The sequence below is a fragment of the Dipodomys merriami genome, unplaced genomic scaffold, assembly GCF_024711535.1.
Source record: "Dipodomys merriami isolate MVZ:Mamm:240054 unplaced genomic scaffold, mDipMer1.0.p SCAF_456, whole genome shotgun sequence".
Classification (NCBI taxonomy): Eukaryota; Metazoa; Chordata; class Mammalia; order Rodentia; family Heteromyidae; genus Dipodomys; species Dipodomys merriami.
In genome coordinates, this window is record NW_027206020.1 from 306,891 (window position 1) to 323,761 (window position 16,871).

General features: G+C 66.1%; 1 long non-coding RNA gene across 2 annotated transcripts; it reads left to right on the forward strand.

The window, feature by feature from the left end:
• Positions 1–44: 44 nt before the first annotated feature.
• Positions 45–5,906, forward strand: LOC138808582 (uncharacterized). 2 transcript variants are annotated; one of them, XR_011366511.1, is made up of 4 exons: positions 45–111; positions 2,483–2,636; positions 3,288–3,397; positions 5,609–5,906. It is a non-coding gene; the product is annotated as an uncharacterized lncRNA (long non-coding RNA). The 2 variants fall into 2 exon arrangements; XR_011366510.1 differs by lacking the exon at positions 45–111 and having other exon boundaries at positions 2,249–2,636.
• Positions 5,907–16,871: the final 10,965 nt, after the last annotated feature.

Sequence of the window (16,871 nt, forward strand, 5' to 3'; positions counted from 1 at the left end):
CCGCGGCCCCGGCCCGGCCCAGCTCCTGCGCGCCGCCCTCCTCCCCGCTGACGCCCGCCCGCCCTCTCCCACGCCGCCCCGGGCCGCGTTCCGGCCGCGGGCCCTCCCGAGGTGCGGCCGGCTCGCCGCTCCCGGCAGACGGCCTGGGCCTGGCCGGGCGAGCGCAGTGCGGCCCCTGCCTGCCCCGAGTGACCGCGGGGACGGGACGGAGGCCCCTGCCTGCCCCGAGTGACCGCGGGGACGGGACGGAGGCCCCTGCCCTGAGTGACCGCGGGGACGGGACGGAGGCCCCTGCCCGCCCCGAGTGACCGCGGGGACGGGACGGAGGCCCCTGCCCGCCCCGAGTGACCGCGGGGACGGGACGGAGGCCCCTGCCTGCCCCGAGTGACCGCGGGGACGGGACGGAGGCCCCTGCCCTGAGTGACCGCGGGGACGGGACGGAGGCCCCTGCCCGCCCCGAGTGACCGCGGGGCCTGGACGGAGGCCCCTGCCCCGAGTGACCGCGGGGACGGGACGGAGGCCCCTGCCTGCCCCGAGTGACCGCGGGGACGGGACGGAGGCCCCTGCCCGCCCCGAGTGACCGCGGGGACGGGACGGAGGCCCCTGCCCGCCCCGAGTGACCGCGGGGACGGGACGGAGGCCCCTGCCTGCCCCGAGTGACCGCGGGGACGGGACGGAGGCCCCTGCCCTGAGTGACCGCGGGGACGGGACGGAGGCCCCTGCCCGCCCCGAGTGACCGCGGGGACGGGACGGAGGCCCCTGCCCGCCCCGAGTGACCGCGGGGACGGGACGGAGGTCCCTGCCCGCCCCGAGTGACCGCGGGGCCTGGACGGAGGCCCCTGCCCCGAGTGACCGCGGGGACGGGACGGAGGCCCCTGCCTGCCCCGAGTGACCGCGGGACGGGACGGAGGCCCCTGCCCTGAGTGACCGCGGGGACGGGACGGAGGCCCCTGCCCGCCCCGAGTGACCGCGGGGCCTGGACGGAGGCCCCTGCCCCGAGTGACCGCGGGGACGGGACGGAGGCCCCTGCCTGCCCCGAGTGACCGCGGGACGGGACGGAGGCCCCTGCCCTGAGTGACCGCGGGGACGGGACGGAGGCCCCTGCCCGCCCCGAGTGACCGCGGGGCCTGGACGGAGGCCCCTGCCCCGAGTGACCGCGGGGACGGGACGGAGGCCCCTGCCTGCCCCGAGTGACCGCGGGGACGGGACGGAGGCCCCTGCCCGCCCCGAGTGACCGCGGGGACGGGACGGAGGCCCCTGCCCGCCCCGAGTGACCGCGGGGACGGGACGGAGGCCCCTGCCCGCCCCGAGTGACCGCGGGGACGGGACGGAGGCCCCTGCCTGCCCCGAGTGACCGCGGGGACGGGACGGAGGCCCCTGCCCTGAGTGACCGCGGGGACGGGACGGAGGCCCCTGCCCGCCCCGAGTGACCGCGGGGACGGGACGGAGGCCCCTGCCCGCCCCGAGTGACCGCGGGGACGGGACGGAGGTCCCTGCCCGCCCCGAGTGACCGCGGGGCCTGGACGGAGGCCCCTGCCCCGAGTGACCGCGGGGACGGGACGGAGGCCCCTGCCTGCCCCGAGTGACCGCGGGGACGGGACGGAGGCCCCTGCCTGCCCCGAGTGACCGCGGGGACGGGACGGAGGCCCCTGCCTGCCCTGAGTGACCACGGGGACGGGACGGAGGCCCCTGCCTGCCCCGAGTGACCGCGGGGACGGGACGGAGGCCCCTGCCCGCCCCGAGTGACCGCGGGGACGGGACGGAGGCCCCTGCCTGCCCTGAGTGACCACGGGGACGGGACGGAGGCCCCTGCCCTCAGTGACCGCGGGGACGGGACGGAGGCCCCTGCCCGCCCCGAGTGACCGCGGGGCCCGGACGGAGGCCCCTGCCCGCCCCAAGTGACCGCGGGGACGGGACGGAGGCCCCTGCCTGCCCCGAGTGACCGCGGGGACGGGACGGAGGCCCCTGCCCGAGTGACCGTGGGGACGGGTCAGAGGCCCCTGCCTGCCCCGAGTGACCGCGGGGACGGGACGGAGGCCCCTGCCTGCCCCGAGTGTCCGCGGGGACGGGACGGAGGCCCCTGCCCCGAGTGACCGTGGGGACGGGTCAGGGGCCCCTGCCTGCCCCGAGTGACCGCGGGGACGGGACGGAGGCCCCTGCCCGCCCCGAGTGACCGCGGGGACGGGACGGAGGCCCCTGCCCGCCCCGAGTGACCGCGGGGATGGGACGGAGGCCCCTGCCTGCCCCGAGTGACCGCGGGGACGGGACGGAGGCCCCTGCCCTGAGTGACCGCGGGGACGGGACGGAGGCTCCTGCCTGCCCTGAGTGACCACGGGGACGGGACGGAGGCCTCTTTCCTGGTGACCGCGGGGACGGGATGGAGGCTCCTGCCCTGAGTGACCGCGGGGATGGGACAGAGCCTCTTTCCTGGTGACCGTGGGGACAGGGCCTCACCCTGTGGGTCTGCCTCCCTGGACCACAGGTCCTGGCACTCCCGGTCCTGGCTGGCCGGGAGCTCAGAGCTCTGTCCTAGGGACGGACGGCGTGCTGGCCTCTGCAGGCTGTCAACACCATGTGTCTCATCTCATCTTTGGTTGTGCATGTGTTCGACTCCAACTAGGGCATTCATGTTTGAGGTGAGTACACTGACAGGGCCCCTGGGCCCCAGAACCACACCTGTCTCCAACCTCAGGCCTTCCCCAACCAGCCAGTTCTGTTAAGGGACAAAAACAGTGAGAGACAGAGAGAGGGAGGGAGGAGGAGAGGGAGAGGAAGAGGGCCCCGGCTGGAGGGGTCTGCAGAATGCCGGAGGCAGGGCAGAAGCAGGGCTGGGCTTGGTGTTATGCCTGGGTCTGGGCAGGCAGAGGTCACTGTGAGCTGGCCACCCTGAAAGGCCACCCCAGAGCCTCACCAGCTGTAGAGAGGCAGAACAGACAGGCAGGCGGGAAAGTGGGCACAGGAGGAGGGACAGGACCAGAGGGCGGTGGAGTGCCACTTGTGTGAATGCAGAGTCCCAGGCCTGCAGAGGTGAGGAGCCTCCAGTGGACACCCACTTCTCTCCTTAGCACTGCCCACCCGTCCTGGCGGGCAGCCTCCATCCTTCAGCGCTGGACCTCAGTGCTGTGTGCAGGAGTGAGTCCCCTGGGTGGGCAGATCTGCCCCACACCCGAGCCCAGGGCAGTGCCTGGGCCATCGGCAGACACAGCAGGGACTGTCCCCTGTCCTTCTCCGTGTGTGGCCCATGCTCCTACACTTCTGGGCCTGCTCTTCTGTCTTCTGGTATGCAGGCTGCCCATCTGCTCTCACCGGGCCAGAAATCTTGGGTGTGTTTGCCATCTGCCAATCTAGGCTGGGTCCCCTCCTGTAGAGACAAGTCTCAACACTCTGGAGTTGTCTGGTGAGTGGCCACTTAAGTAGTTTGCTGAATTTTAGGGGGCAATAGCCCCTCTCACAGCTGTGCTCACAGACCAAGGACCAACGCTTAAGACAGCATGTCCCCCTGTGTGAGTAGCCCAGAGGAGCCCTGAGCTCCACAGGGCAGCAAGGACAGTGTGGAACAGAACAGAGACAGAGCAACGATGGGCTCAGCAGGAAGCCCACCGTGGGAGCAGGCCGTGGCCGGTGCTGTGCCCTGCAGGAACATCGTGTGCCTCTCAGTGGCCTGGGGTACTGCTGAGTGTCCGAGGCAGTGAGGTGCACAGCTCCTTCCCTTCCCCGCAGCCCTACTGCAAGAACACAGGCTTCAGAGGCAAGGCTTAGGTCAGACACAGGTGTGCACGCACGCATGCACATATACACACTCACAGCTCCCCACATCTGGGCAGCCTGCAGATGCTTCCTGGCCAGAGAACCTGGGCTGGAGCTGGTGCCCGTGGGCTCTGCAGACCTCTGCAGAGCTCCCCTTCGCTCCCCTGGCCCCCAGGGCCCCTAAAGAAGGCCCCGTGCCCCCAACACCATTGGTGCTGTGGATGCGGGCTCAGGAACACACTGCTGTGTCCTGGCACACAGGCCTCATTCGGGGAGACCGCATTTCCTCCCATGCAAATCGCAAATGCTGAGGTGGAGATCAGGCTGGGTCTGCTCTGGGTCCCTCTGCTTGCAGCCAAAGCAGCCTGCTCCACTTGCTCCACTTAATTATAAAGTGGTTTTGACCTGGGTTACCCAGCACAAGTGCCAAGATAGAACACACTGTGTCTTGTTTACACAAGTCAGACTACACCTGACATCACACCCAGAAGCACAAATTGATCAATACCTGATTTGTGCCGACAAACAGTTGCAGCTGTGAATGCACTAACTCATTTCAGAAACTCCAGCTGCAAACTCTTACCTGAGGCTGTAACGGAAGGAACGCCCCATGATTGAGACACACAGAGATGGTGCAGCGGACCTCTGCCTCACCCCGGTCTCCAGCTCCAGCAGCTTCTCCCGCTTGAGACACCCCACTTCAGCCAGACCTGGCACTGCACCCACACTTGACACCCCTGTGCACAGAGAACTCATCTGCCCCCCTAGAAGCCTTTGCCTATATCCATGTCCGGCACAGCCCAGCAAACTCCGCAGCTCTTTAACCTGTTCTTCTCCTTGCCTATGTTCTGTCCCTGGATAAAGCATGATGTGTGATCTGAGAGTTCATGTTAGTCATTAAGGCTGTGGTGTCAGTGGCCCCGGCTAGTAAGTGGACTCAGGGGTGCTCGCCAAATTAAAGCCAATGAGCTGGATGCAAGGGCCAATTTACTGTTGCTTAACCAGTTCTGACTGTGTGGAGACACACAGTGTGTCTGTTTCTGACCTAGCTTGCTCATGACAACCACACCCTGGTACTGCCTTGATTGTCCCAAAGGCTTGGCTGTGAAGGCCAAAGGAAGTCCGGCCACTTGTGATGTGAGCACCTAGCCAGGGATAGGTGCTGGCCACTGCTTCTGGACATGAGTCCTGCTGAGCCTGTGGCTGGTCAGGGGCTGTGGGGCCTGGGGGGGGGCTGTGAGTCCTGCTGAGCCCTGTGGCTGGTCAGGGGCTGTGAGTGTGAGTCCTGCTGAGCCCTGTGGCTAGTCAGGGGCTGTGAGTGTGAGTCCTGCTGAGCCCTGTGGCTGGTCAGGGGCTGTGGGGCCGGGGGGGGGGGCTGTGAGTCCTGCTGAGCCTGTGGCTGGTCAGGGGTTGTGGGGTCTTGGGGGGGGCTGTGAGTCCTGCTGAGCCTGTGGCTGGTCAGGGGCTGTGGGGTCTGGGGCGGGGGCTGTGAGTCCTGCTGAGCCCTGTGGCTGGTCAGGGGCTGTGGGGCCAGGGGGGGAGCAGGGCAGGGGCAGCCAGTTCCTGCCCACGAGGGCTGTCTTTTCCCCAGTGTGGCTGCCCACAGCTTCCCCGGTCTCAGGGACGCTGTGTGTCTGCCATCTGTCTGAATGCGTCTCTGTGGGGTCGGCCCAGGCACAGGAACCTGGGAGGACACTCAGGAAACCCACTCCCCCTGTGATCAGATGCTGGCCCCCAGCACCGCCCTCCTGTGGCGTGGCCCACCCCATGACTGGCCCGGGGCCCTGTGGCCACAGTCCTGCATTTCTTAAGTGTCAGAATGCCCCTGGCTGAAATGTGTGATTTTGACCGTTCTCGGCAGACAGCTGAGTAGCGTGAAGTCCGGTGTGCCCTGAAGCCGTCACTACCGCCTGCAGCTCTTCTCCATCTCCGAGCTGAATCCGATGATGCGGGACGTCCGAGTAATGAAATCACAAGGAGTTTGTCCTTCTGTGACTGGCTGTGTCACCGCGAAATCTTCTCCAGGCTCTTCTCTGTGGTGGTGTGCCTGCTTCCTTTCAAAGCCGTGGAGTGGTCCATCCCCAGACGTGGCGCTTCCGTTCTGCCCCTTCCCCGATGCACAGCTTCCACCCTTGGCACTGTTGCCTCCTACTCCTACTCTCGTGACAATAAATTGAGAGGGAAGAATTTTTCTTTTCTTTCTTTCTTTCTTTTTTTTTTTTTTTTTTGTCAGTCATGGGGCCTGAACTCTGGGCCTGGGCGCTGTCCCTCAGATCTTCAGCTCAAGGCGAGCGCTCTACCACTTGAGCCACAGCGCCACTTCCGGCTTTTTTTCTTTTTGCTTATGTGGTGCTGAGGAATCGAACCCAGGGCCTCATGCATGCAAGGCAAGCGCTCTACCACTGAGCCACCTTCCTAGCCAAGAATTTTTCTTGATGTGTGAGTTTTTTCCTATTTAATTTACTTCCAACCATCTATCATGATCTGTCCACTCTTAGCTTACACCATTTCCCTGTCTTGCACGAGCTGCGGGAGGCTGGCCTGCTGGTCTCCCCCTCCCCTCTCCCTCCTCTCCTGTTCCCAGGAGCTCTGTCACAAGACCAGGGTTCACAGGCCATGCCTGGGTTTCGTATTTCCAAAATATTATGCTGGGCAGGCGTTTTCCTCGGCAGCCCTCCTGCTGCGGCTCTGGGACTGCGTCTCTTGTCCTGTCTCTGACTTTGGCCTGGTGGTGCTGTCCAGCCCTAGGCTCGCAACCCCTGCTTGGCATTGGCCTCTGGGCTGTTAGAGCCGTGGCTGCATGTGGGGCCAGGCAGGCTGTGGTGGTAGAAGGCCAGAGGATGCTGTGAACCTGGGCTGGAGGCTAGAGAGTGGAGAGGGAGGGGGCGGGGAGGGAGGAAGGCAGGGGGGAGGGGGCAGGGAAGGGAGAGCAGGGGTGAGAGGGGCTGGGGAGGGGCCCTGTCCCCCTGTCAGTCCCTGACCCACAGGGCCGGGGAGGGGCCCTGTCCCCCTGCCCCCCCCCGGTCGGGCCCTGTCCCCCCGTCAGTCCCTGACCCAGAGGGCGGGCCAGTGTCAGAACACTGAAGTCCCGGCCCCTTCTGGCCCCTGCTGCCCCAGGCAGGTGACAGTTTCTTTGTGGCCCATCTTCCTGGCTCTGGCTGTTCTGCTGGGGGGGGGGGGACGCAGGGCGAGGGAGAGGATGAGGAGCACAAGTCATGGGAAGAGTCACACACCGCACACCCTCTGGGGTGGAAGCACACACTGCAAACAAGGTCCAGAGGCCTGAGTGGCCGCTGGCCATCCCCTGCAGCCTGGAGGACCCTCAGCGGCAGAGCAGGGTGAGGGCTGACATCCTACCACCCGCCGCCCCTGGCCAGAACCTTCAGGGCCTGGGTGGCCTGGGTCCCCGGCGGGCACCGGCACTTCACATCCCCATCCCTGGGTGAAAATGCTGGCCTGGGCGGGCAGAGGGCCGGGAGGGGAGCGGCCCCTGGCCAGTCCCCAGGGCCTCTGACTCTTGTGAAAACCTGCCTTGTTCACTAGGAATGTTAAATTAGCTAAAGCTAATTAAAATGGATGAAATCCGGACTAATGAAAACTCGTTGAATTCTTCTCAAAATGTGACACGGACTAAACCGTCCGCCGCGCTGGCTGGCAGAGGCGGTGCCTGGATCTGCTGGGAGAGCGGGACTGCGTCCCGGGCCCTCACCCCCCAGAGCGCGGGGACTGCGCTGGCCGGCTGAAGATCCTGCCAGAGGTTTGCAGGCTCCCCGCCACCAGGCCGGTGAGGTCTGCTGAGCCCTGCACCCCGACCTCCGCACCGGAGCCGCGGCCGCCGGCCCGGGCAGCCCTGCACCCCGACCTCCACACCCGAGCCGCGGCCTCCAGACCGGGCAGCCCTGCACCCCGACCTCCACACCCGAGCCACGGCCTCCAGACCGGGCAGCCCTGCACCCCGACCTCCGTATCCGAGCCGCGGCAGCCCTGCACCCCGACCTCCGCACCAGAGCCGCGGCAGCCCTGCACCCCGACCTCCGCACCCGAGCCGCGGCCGCCGGCCCGGGCAGCCCTGCACCCCGACCTCCACACCCGAGCCGCGGCAGCCCTGCACCCCGACCTCCGCACCCGAGCCGCGGCAGCCCTGCACCCCGACCTCCGCACCCGAGCCGCGGCCGCCCTGCACCCCGACCTCCGCACCCGAGCCGCGGCCGCCCTGCACCCCGACCTCCGCACCCGAGCCGCGGCCGCCCTGCACCCCGACCTCCACACCCGAGCCGCGGCCGCCAGACCGGGCAGCCCTGCACCCCAACCTCCGCACCCGAGCCGCGGCCGCCGGCCTGGGCAGCCCTGCACCCCGACCTCCGCATCTAAGCCGCGGCCGCCGGCCCGGGCAGCCCTGCACCCCGACCTCCACATCTGAGCCGCGGCCGCCGGCCCGGGCAGCCCTGCCCCTGGTGTCAGTGCTAGCCACTGCCCACCTAAGTCCAGGTCCTCATAGGTGAGCTCTGAGAGGCTCCTCAGGGGGCTGGGCCTGCAGGTGCACATCCCTGTGACAGGCAAGGCCACAGGAGAGGACCTGCGGGGGGGGGGGGGTACTAGTGATAAGGAGACCAGAAGTGGGCGGGACCAGAGGGACAGATGCCTCCCTCCCTCCTGCCCCCATATCACCCTGTGTCCCCACAGCTCCCATCTCTGCTCCTGCCCCATCTGGTGAGCCAGGTCTGCGCCCTGGACACCCCCACCCCCACCTCCACCCCCACGTGTGCCCACCTAGAGCAGGGGCCAGGAGAGACAAGGCCAGGAGACCAGGGCTGGGCTGCAGAGGCCCACGCCAGGCTCCCTCGCGCGTCACACAAGGCAGGCTGGGCTCAGGAGCCATGAGGGCCCGTCCTTCAACACACAGCACCTGGCTGGTGCCACACCTGTAGAATGGAGCCAAGCGTGTGCCCTTTAGCTCCAGTGACTCAGTACTGACTCACCTGGAACAGGGAACACGGATGTGGACAGGCAGCCTAGAAGGAGCCAGGGACTCCCCTGTCCTCTGATCTATGACGCTGGGCCCTCACCGTCTTCTGATCTATGGACCCTGGGCCCTCGCCGTCCTCCGTGCTGTGATCACTGGGCCCTCGCCGTCCTCCGTGCTGTGATCACTGGGCCCTCTGTGATCACTGGGCCCTCTGTTATCACTGGGCCCTCGCCGTCCTCCGTGCTGTGATCACTGGGCCCTCTGTGATCACTGGGCCCTCGCCGTCCTCCGTGCTGTGATCACTGGGCCCTCTGTGATCACTGGGCCCTCGCCGTCCTCCGTGCTGTGATCACTGGGCCCTCTGTGATCACTGGGCCCTCGCCGTCCTTCGTGCTGTGATCACTGGGTCCTCGCCGTCCTCCGTGCTGTGATCACTGGGCCCTCTGTGATCACTGGGCCCTCTGTGATCACTGGGCCCTCTGTGATCACTGGGCCCTCTGTGATCACTGGGCCCTCGCCGTCCTCCGTGCTGTGATCACTGGGCCCTCGCCGTCCTCCGTGCTGTGATCACTGGGCCCTCGCCGTCCTCCGTGCTGTGATCACTGGGCCCTCTGTGATCACTGGGCCCTCGCCGTCCTCCGTGCTGTGATCACTGGGCCCTCTGTGATCACTGGGCCCTCGCCGTCCTTCGTGCTGTGATCACTGGGCCCTCTGTGATCACTGGGCCCTCTGTGATCACTGGGTCCTCGCTGTCCTCTGTCCTGAGGACTCTGGGTCTTCACCCTCTTCTGTCCTGAGGACCCTCAACTGGCCAGCCCTGTGCTGTCCTGGGCGATTGATCATCCACCAGGAGACAAGACGTTATACCTGCTCAAGCAGAGAGCCTCACAGTGCTGTGACCTGCCTTGGCCTGGAGGACCAGAGACGCCCGCTTTGTCTTCTGTGTCGATGTGTGTGCTCCTTTCTCGGGCAGTTTTGGGTAAGCTTTCGGTGGGACGGTGGGAGGGGCTGGCATCCAGTGGTGGCCAGGCCTGAGCTGGCCTTGCTCAGGGGTACTGACCCCAGAGGGATTGTGGACAAGGCCCCGGCCGGTCCAGTCCAGCTCTGAACAGCAGGTGGCACCCCAGGCCCAACGTGGCAGGGGAGCTCCAGAAGGCCAGGTGAGCGGCTGCTGCTGAGAATCCCCGCAGAGCCCTCGTCCAGAGGGAGAGCAAAGTCCTCTCCGGTGCCCTGTGGTCCTGAGGCTGGCACGGTCCTGTCCAGGCCTGCCATGAGGATGAAGGCACAGCAGGGCTGAGGAGCCCATCTCTCCCGGGAGGGAAGTGCCCGAGGGCGGGGTGGGGCGGTGACCCTCAGCAGTTGGGGGACCAGGCGTGGCTGAGCTCGCAGACCCTGCCTGCTCAGAGGTCGGGGCTGCAAGGGCTGCCACAGGTCCCGACACGGGACCTCTTTGCTCCGCTGTGCAGTCGGAGTGGCTCGGGCTTGGGATCCTGGCAGGGGTTAGAGGGGATGTCCTGGGATGCAGCTTCCCACAGCTGAAACGGCCCGGAAGGGGTGCAGAGGTTTGGGGGGCTGGCCCTGCAGTCTGCTCCTTCTACCCTGGGCGGCCTTCTGCTTCCGGCCCCACCCAAGAGGCAATGGTCCTGGGGTACCCAGTACTCATTGTGTTCTAGCATTCTCTGCAAGGAGAGCAGGGGTCCCGTGGCCCTGGCCCCGTCTAGTGGGTAGCCTACCCCTGGGCATTAACATCTGTTTACCAAGGTGACCATCACAGGAAGTGACCGCTTGGCATAGTGGCCCCCCCAGCATTGAGGCCTTTGTGCTTCTGATGCCCCCACTGCCAACCCCAGCAGGTGACACTCCTCCCTTCCCTGAGGACTCTGTCCTCAAGCCTGCACCCAAGAGCTGTGGCTCAGGCCGCCCAGAGCCGCCACCCGAGGACACGCTGCCGATGCCGGAGGCTTCCAGCCCCCTGGGCCCAGCAGAGTGAAGCAGAAGACAGGCCAGGCCCAGCCAGCAGCCCAGACCCCAGCCCAGGCCCAGCCAGCAGCCCAGGCCCACCCAGCAGCCCAGACCCAGCCAGCAGTCTAGACCCCAGCCCAGACCCAGACCCCAGCCCAGACCCTAGCCCAGGCCCAGACCTCGGCCCAGACCCCAGGCCAGGCCCAGACCCTGGCCCAGACCCCAGCCCAGACCCCAGTCCAGACCCCAGCCCAGGCCCAGATCCTGGCCCAGACCCCAGCCCAGACCCAGACCCCAGCCCAGGCCCAGCCCAGGTCCAGACCCCAGCCAGCAGCCCAGACCCCAGCCAGCAGCCCAGGCCCAGCCAGCAGCCCAGACCCAGCCAGCAGTCTAGACCCCAGACCAGACCCAGACCCCAGACCAGACCCTAGCCCAGGCCCAGACCTCGGCCCAGACCCCAGGCCAGGTCCAGACCCCAGCCCAGACCCCAGCCCAGACCCCAGCCCAGGCCCAGATCCTGGGCCAGACCCCAGCCCAGGCCCAGCTAGCAGCCCAGACCCCAGCTGGGTGTGATCAGGGGCTGGGCATGAGCACAGGCCGGGTGTGAGCACAGACTGGGTGTGAGCAGGGGCTTGGTGTGAGCACAGGATGGGCGTAATCGGGCTGGGCGTGAGCAGGGGCTGGGCGTGAGCAGAGGCTGGGTGTGAGCAGGGGCTGGGTGTGATCAGGGGCTGGGCGTGAGCAGGGGCTGGGCGTGAGCAGAGGCTGGGTGTGAGCAGGGGCTGGGCGTGAGCATGGGCTGGGTGTGATCAGCGGCTGGGCGTGAGCAGGGGCTGGGCGTGAGCAGGGGCTGGGCGTGATCAGGGGCTAGGTGTGAGCAGGGGCTGGGTGTGAGCACGGGCTGGGTGTGATCAGGGGCTGGGCGTGATTAGGGGCTGGGCGTGATCAGGGGCTGGGCGTGATCAGGGGCTGGGCGTGATCAGGGGCTGGGTGTGAGCAGGGGCTGGGTGTGAGCAGGGGCTGGGCGTGATTAGGGCTGGGCATGATCAGGGGCTAGGTGTGAGCAGGGGCTGGGCGTGAGCAGGGGCTGGGTGTGATCAGGGGCTGGGCGTGATCAGGGCTAGGTGTGAGCAGGGGCTGGGCGTGAGCAGGGGCTGGGTGTGATCAGGGGCTGGGCGTGATCAGGGCTGGGTGTGAGCAGGGGCTGGGTGTGAGCAGGGGCTGGGTGTGAGCAGGGGCTGGGCGTGAGCAGGGGCTGGGTGTGAGCACGGGCTGGGTGTGAGCAGGGGCTGGGCGTGATCGGGGCTGGGTGTGAGCAGGGGCTGGGCATGAGCACGGGCTGGGTGTGAGCACGGGCTGGGCGTGATCAGGGCTGGGTGTGAGCAGGGGCTGGGTGTGAGCAGGGGCTGGGTGTGATCAGGGGCTGGGCGTGAGCAGGGGCTGGGTGTGAGCACGGGCTGGGTGTGAGCAGGGGCTGGGCGTGATCGGGGCTGGGTGTGATCAGGGGCTGGGCGTGAGCAGGGGCTGGGCGTGATCGGGGCTGGGTGTGATCAGGGGCTGGGTGTGAGCACGGGCTGGGCGTGAGCAGGGGCTGGGTGTGAGCACGGGCTGGGCGTGATCAGGGCTGGGTGTGAGCAGGGGCTGGGCGTGAGCAGGGGCTGGGCGTGATCAGGGGCTGGGCGTGAGCACGGGCTGGGCGTGATCAGGGCTGGGCGTGAGCAGGGGCTGGGCGTGATCAGGGGCTGGGCGTGAGCAGGGGCTGGGCGTGAGCAGGGGCTGGGTGTGAGCACGGGCTGGGTGTGAGCAGGGGCTGGGCGTGAGCAGGGGCTGGGCGTGATCAGGGGCTGGGCGTGATCAGGTGCTGGGCGTGAGCACGGGCTGGGCGTGATCAGGGGCTGGGTGTGAGCAGGGGCTGGGTGTGAGCACGGGCTGGGTGTGAGCAGGGGCCGGGTGTGAGCAGGGGCCGGGTGTGAGCAGGGGCCGGGCGTGAGCAGGGGCTGGGTGTGAGCAGGGGCTGGGTGTGAGCACGGGCTGGGTGTGAGCAGGGGCTGGGCATGAGCAGGGGCTGGGTATGATCAGGGGCTGGGTGTGATCAGGGGCTGGGTGTGAGCAGGGGCTGGGCATGAGCAGGGGCTGGGTGTGAGCAGGGGCTGGGTGTGAGCAGGGGCTGGGCGTGATCGGGGCTGGGTGTGAGCAGGGGCTGGGCGTGATCAGGGCTGGGTGTGATCAGGGGCTGGGTGTGATCAGGGGCTGGGCGTGAGCAGGGGCTGGGTGTGAGCACTGGCTGGGTGTGATCGGGGCTGGGCGTGATCAGGGGCTGGGCGTGAGCAGGGCCTGGATGTGAGCAGGGGCTGGGCGTGAGCCGGGGCTGGGCGTGAGCAGAGGCTGGGCGTGAGCAGGGGCTAGGCGTGAGCAGGGGCTGGGCGTGAGCACGGGCTGGGCGTGATCAGGGGCTGGGCGTGATCAGGGGCTGGGCGTGATCAGGGGCTGGGTGTGAGCAGGGGCTGGGCGTGATTAGGGCTGGGCATGATCAGGGGCTAGGTGTGAGCAGGGGCTGGGCGTGAGCACGGGCTGGGCGTGAGCAGGGGCTAGGTGTGAGCAGGGGCTGGGCGTGATCGGGGCTGGGTGTGAGCAGGGGCTGGGCGTGAGCAGGGGCTGGGCGTGAGCAGGGGCTACTCACAGTGCAGCAAGCCCCAGCCTTGGCCTGGGAGGTGGCAGAGGTCTGGGCGCCATGTGCCTCTCAGTTCTCTTGGACTGTGCTCATGGCGGACTCCCGGCCTCTCAGCACGGGGACAGAGGCCCGTGTGGCTGGTCTGGTGGGGTGACCAGAGCTGGTCCCCAGCACACACATAGAAATTTCCAGAGGTGCTTTTTTCCCTTGTCACGTCTTTAATTTTTCAAATGGGCCTCTCTCTTGCTCCAGCCGCCAGGTTAACTGAGCTGCCAGGCCAGGGAAGGCTGGCAGGCTCCCAGAGAAGCATCTCCATCTCCAGCGGAAAGCCAGACCCTTCCTCCCTCCGTCTCCCAGCTACCTTCTTCCAGAGAAACCAGGGCCAGCCTAATCGGATCACCGGCTCCTGTGACGCGCTAATCAGATTGCTTTGCCCACCAGCTCCCGTCAGGCAGCCCTGCAGATCCCCAGATGTGGCCTTCCTCCCTGACAGGATTTGTGCAGGTGGCCTGGGTTCCCGGACTCCGCGTGACTCTGAGGTCTGCTTTAATGGAATTTGTTTGGGGTGAGATCCGGCTGTCTGAGCTTGAGAACATGATTTGCTCTCTCTGGGCCCAGCCTCCTGAGTCTGGTTCTCCTCCACAGGTTCCCCTCTCGGCGGCCCTGCCAGGCCTCTCTGGATGCTGATTTCATGTCTACTACACGGAGGTTACACATCTTTTGTGGCCCCTGCTGCTTTGTTTTCATGGAGAACAGACAAAACTTGCCTAGCGTGAGCTGGGCAGCTGCACCAAAGGTCAAAGTCAGCCACGGACAGACCTGGGGATCAATACCTGGGCAGAGCTGTAGAGAAGGAGAGCGGGAACACAAACGGCACCGCGCCTGCTCTCCCCGGGCTTCCTGGTGTCTGCCTGCTTAAGGCAGTTAGAGCCTGGCTGCCCTGCGTCCACCCTAGTGGTTGCTTTCTAGCCCTACAGCATGCACTGAACTTGCAGAGTTGCTGTTTTCCTTCTGGGGGTCCAGGGAAATGGACATGGGGCCTGGCGCACAGGGGAGCGGTGCCAAGGTCTGTGTCTGCTCAAGTCATCTTCCCGGCAGCATCAGGAAGGGAAGCTATAATCATCACTTTGCAGACAGGAGGCCTGGAGAGGGAGTGGGGCTGCTTCGAGGTCTGGGGGGGGGGTGGGGCTGCTTCGAGGTCTGGGGGGAGGGGGAAAGCGGGAAAGCGGGGCTGCTTCGAGGTCTGGGGGGAGGGGGAGTGGGCAGGGCTGCTTCGAGGTCTGGGGGGAGGGGGAAAGCGGGGCTGCTTCGAGGTCCGGGGGAGGGGGGGGAGGGGGAGTGGGTAGGGCTGCTTCGAGGTCGGGGGAGGGGGGGGAGGGGGAGTGGGTAGGGCTGCTTCGAGGTCCCTGGGGCGGGGAAGGGGGAGCGGGGCTGCTTCGAGGTCCCAGGGGTGGGGAAGGGGGAGTGGGCGGGGCTGCTTCGAGGTGGGGGGGGCGGGGAAGGGGGAGCGGGCAGGGCCGTGGCTCTGGAGCTGGGGTAGAGGAGGAAGCCGGCTCTCCCCTGCACCCCCCACAGCAGGTGCACAGGGGCAGCTGGGTTCAACCTTTTCAGAGAGCTTTTTTTTGCTCCCTGCTTTTCCCACCATTGGGGTCACATGGGTGTTTCCCAGTCCATGTCTATGTTCCCAGCATGCATCTGTGACTCAACTTTCTAAGGCGGTACCATAAATATTCCACTCTGAAGTAATGGCTTCCACTTTAATAGTCTGAAATCATTTTTTGTTTATTCCTCAAAACATCTGTAAGTCCTGTTTGTGCCTCCTCTGATAATTCCCCTCGCCGTCCTGAGCAGACGGTGCCTCTGGCCTGCCCAGCTTGCAGGTGTGAGTTGTGGTGGTGTCTAGTGCGGTGGGAAGTGTGCGCAGAAGGGCAGGCTCTTAAACATCTGCCTCTCTGGAGCTCTCCCGCGGGACGTCACCGGCCGGCTGGAGGCCACGCCCAGGCCTCTGCTCCTTCCTGACGCAGTTCCAGGCAGACACCGTGAGTGCAGCCTTGCTGTACCTTTCTTGAGAACAGTAGGTGACAGTCACAAGTTTTTAAATTTCCATCTTTTTATCTGAGACAAAAGAACAAGCCCCACACTGTGGGCACTTAGGTCGAGTGCTGGGGTTTGGGGAGGGTGCTGGCTGCCACGGAGGCTGGGGCTGAGGGAGGCAGGTGGAGGAACACACATATTATCAGTAGTAGCACATGCAGCACTCGTGACATGCGTGCTAGGGGGGTGTGCCAGCCCTGCAGAACCACGCTCATGGCTGTGCGGGTGATGGGGCCACACGGGCTGGGGACAGGCTCCATCCTGACCCCACGTGGCACAGGCTGCTCTTCCTGGCCCTCCCAGGAGGCTGGTGGGAGGTCGGAGGTCAGGCCCCCGGCTAAGCCATCCCCCACTGGGCCAGCTCACCAAGCTCCTGATAGCACTCCCTGCCGAGCTGGTGATTCTCTGGGGAAGACAGTTACCTGACCTCTCACCTGTGAGAACTAACACCTCCGGGCACGGATGGCGCACGTGACCCCACAGGACACGCCTGTGCCCCACGGAACAGAGGACAGGCACGTTCAAGATGGCCACCCACATTTGGCCCCCGAAGAATCCCCCCTGCCCGCCGCGGGCACAGAGGCGTGGAGCCCGGAGAGGCCTCTGAGTCTCGGAGGGGCAGCTCGGCCCACGGTGCTCCAGTGCACTCCAAGTGCCTCTGGGACACGGGAGTTCACGACGGCCCCGCAGCAGACAGAGTAGAAGTTCGGTCCACACTGCTTTATGTAACATGCCTCCCTGAAGTTAATGACAGGGTTGTAGCTCACCTTGTGTGTGTTTTGGGGTTCCTTGGGTGGGTGTGGGTGCTTTGAGATGGGGGGCGTGGGGTCTGCGGAAAGTCACCAGGGGCTCTTGTGCAGCCCAGCCCGTCTTGGCCCGCAGGTGGGGGAGGGGCCTGCGGCTCCGGGTCTGGGCCCCGTGTGGGTGACCCCCTGGGTGGTACCTGCCAGGCACGGCTGTCACGTCCGCCTCAGTGTGTCCGCTGGCTGCGCTGAGTGGCCTGGCTGGGGGAGTGGGGACTCTGGTGAGTGGGGCTCCGCCATGGTGACTTCCGTGGCTGATTTGTATGTTGAGCACAGAGCTGCTGTCAGATCTCGGCCCTTTCCACCCTGCCTGGCGGCTCCATTAGCTGATTAGGCCCTTTGTTGTCCCTCATTTGTGGAGAGAGAAGTTGGCCAGTTCTCTAAGTGTCCACAAGTCAGTCTGTCTTGTCCCTTGTCTTCCCCATCTCCACGTCCTCTCCATTCCTCTCCTCCAGACACTCTTGGCTGCTTTTGCCTTGCCTGAGGCAGGGCTCAGCTCCAGCCCTTTGGTGAGGGGCTAGAGCCGGCCGGGGACTTCTGGGGGCCGCAGGGTCTTTGGAACTATTCTGAATGGCACCTTCCTAGTCAAGACTCGCACTTCCCCAAGTCACCGTCCTGCAGGTGTGGG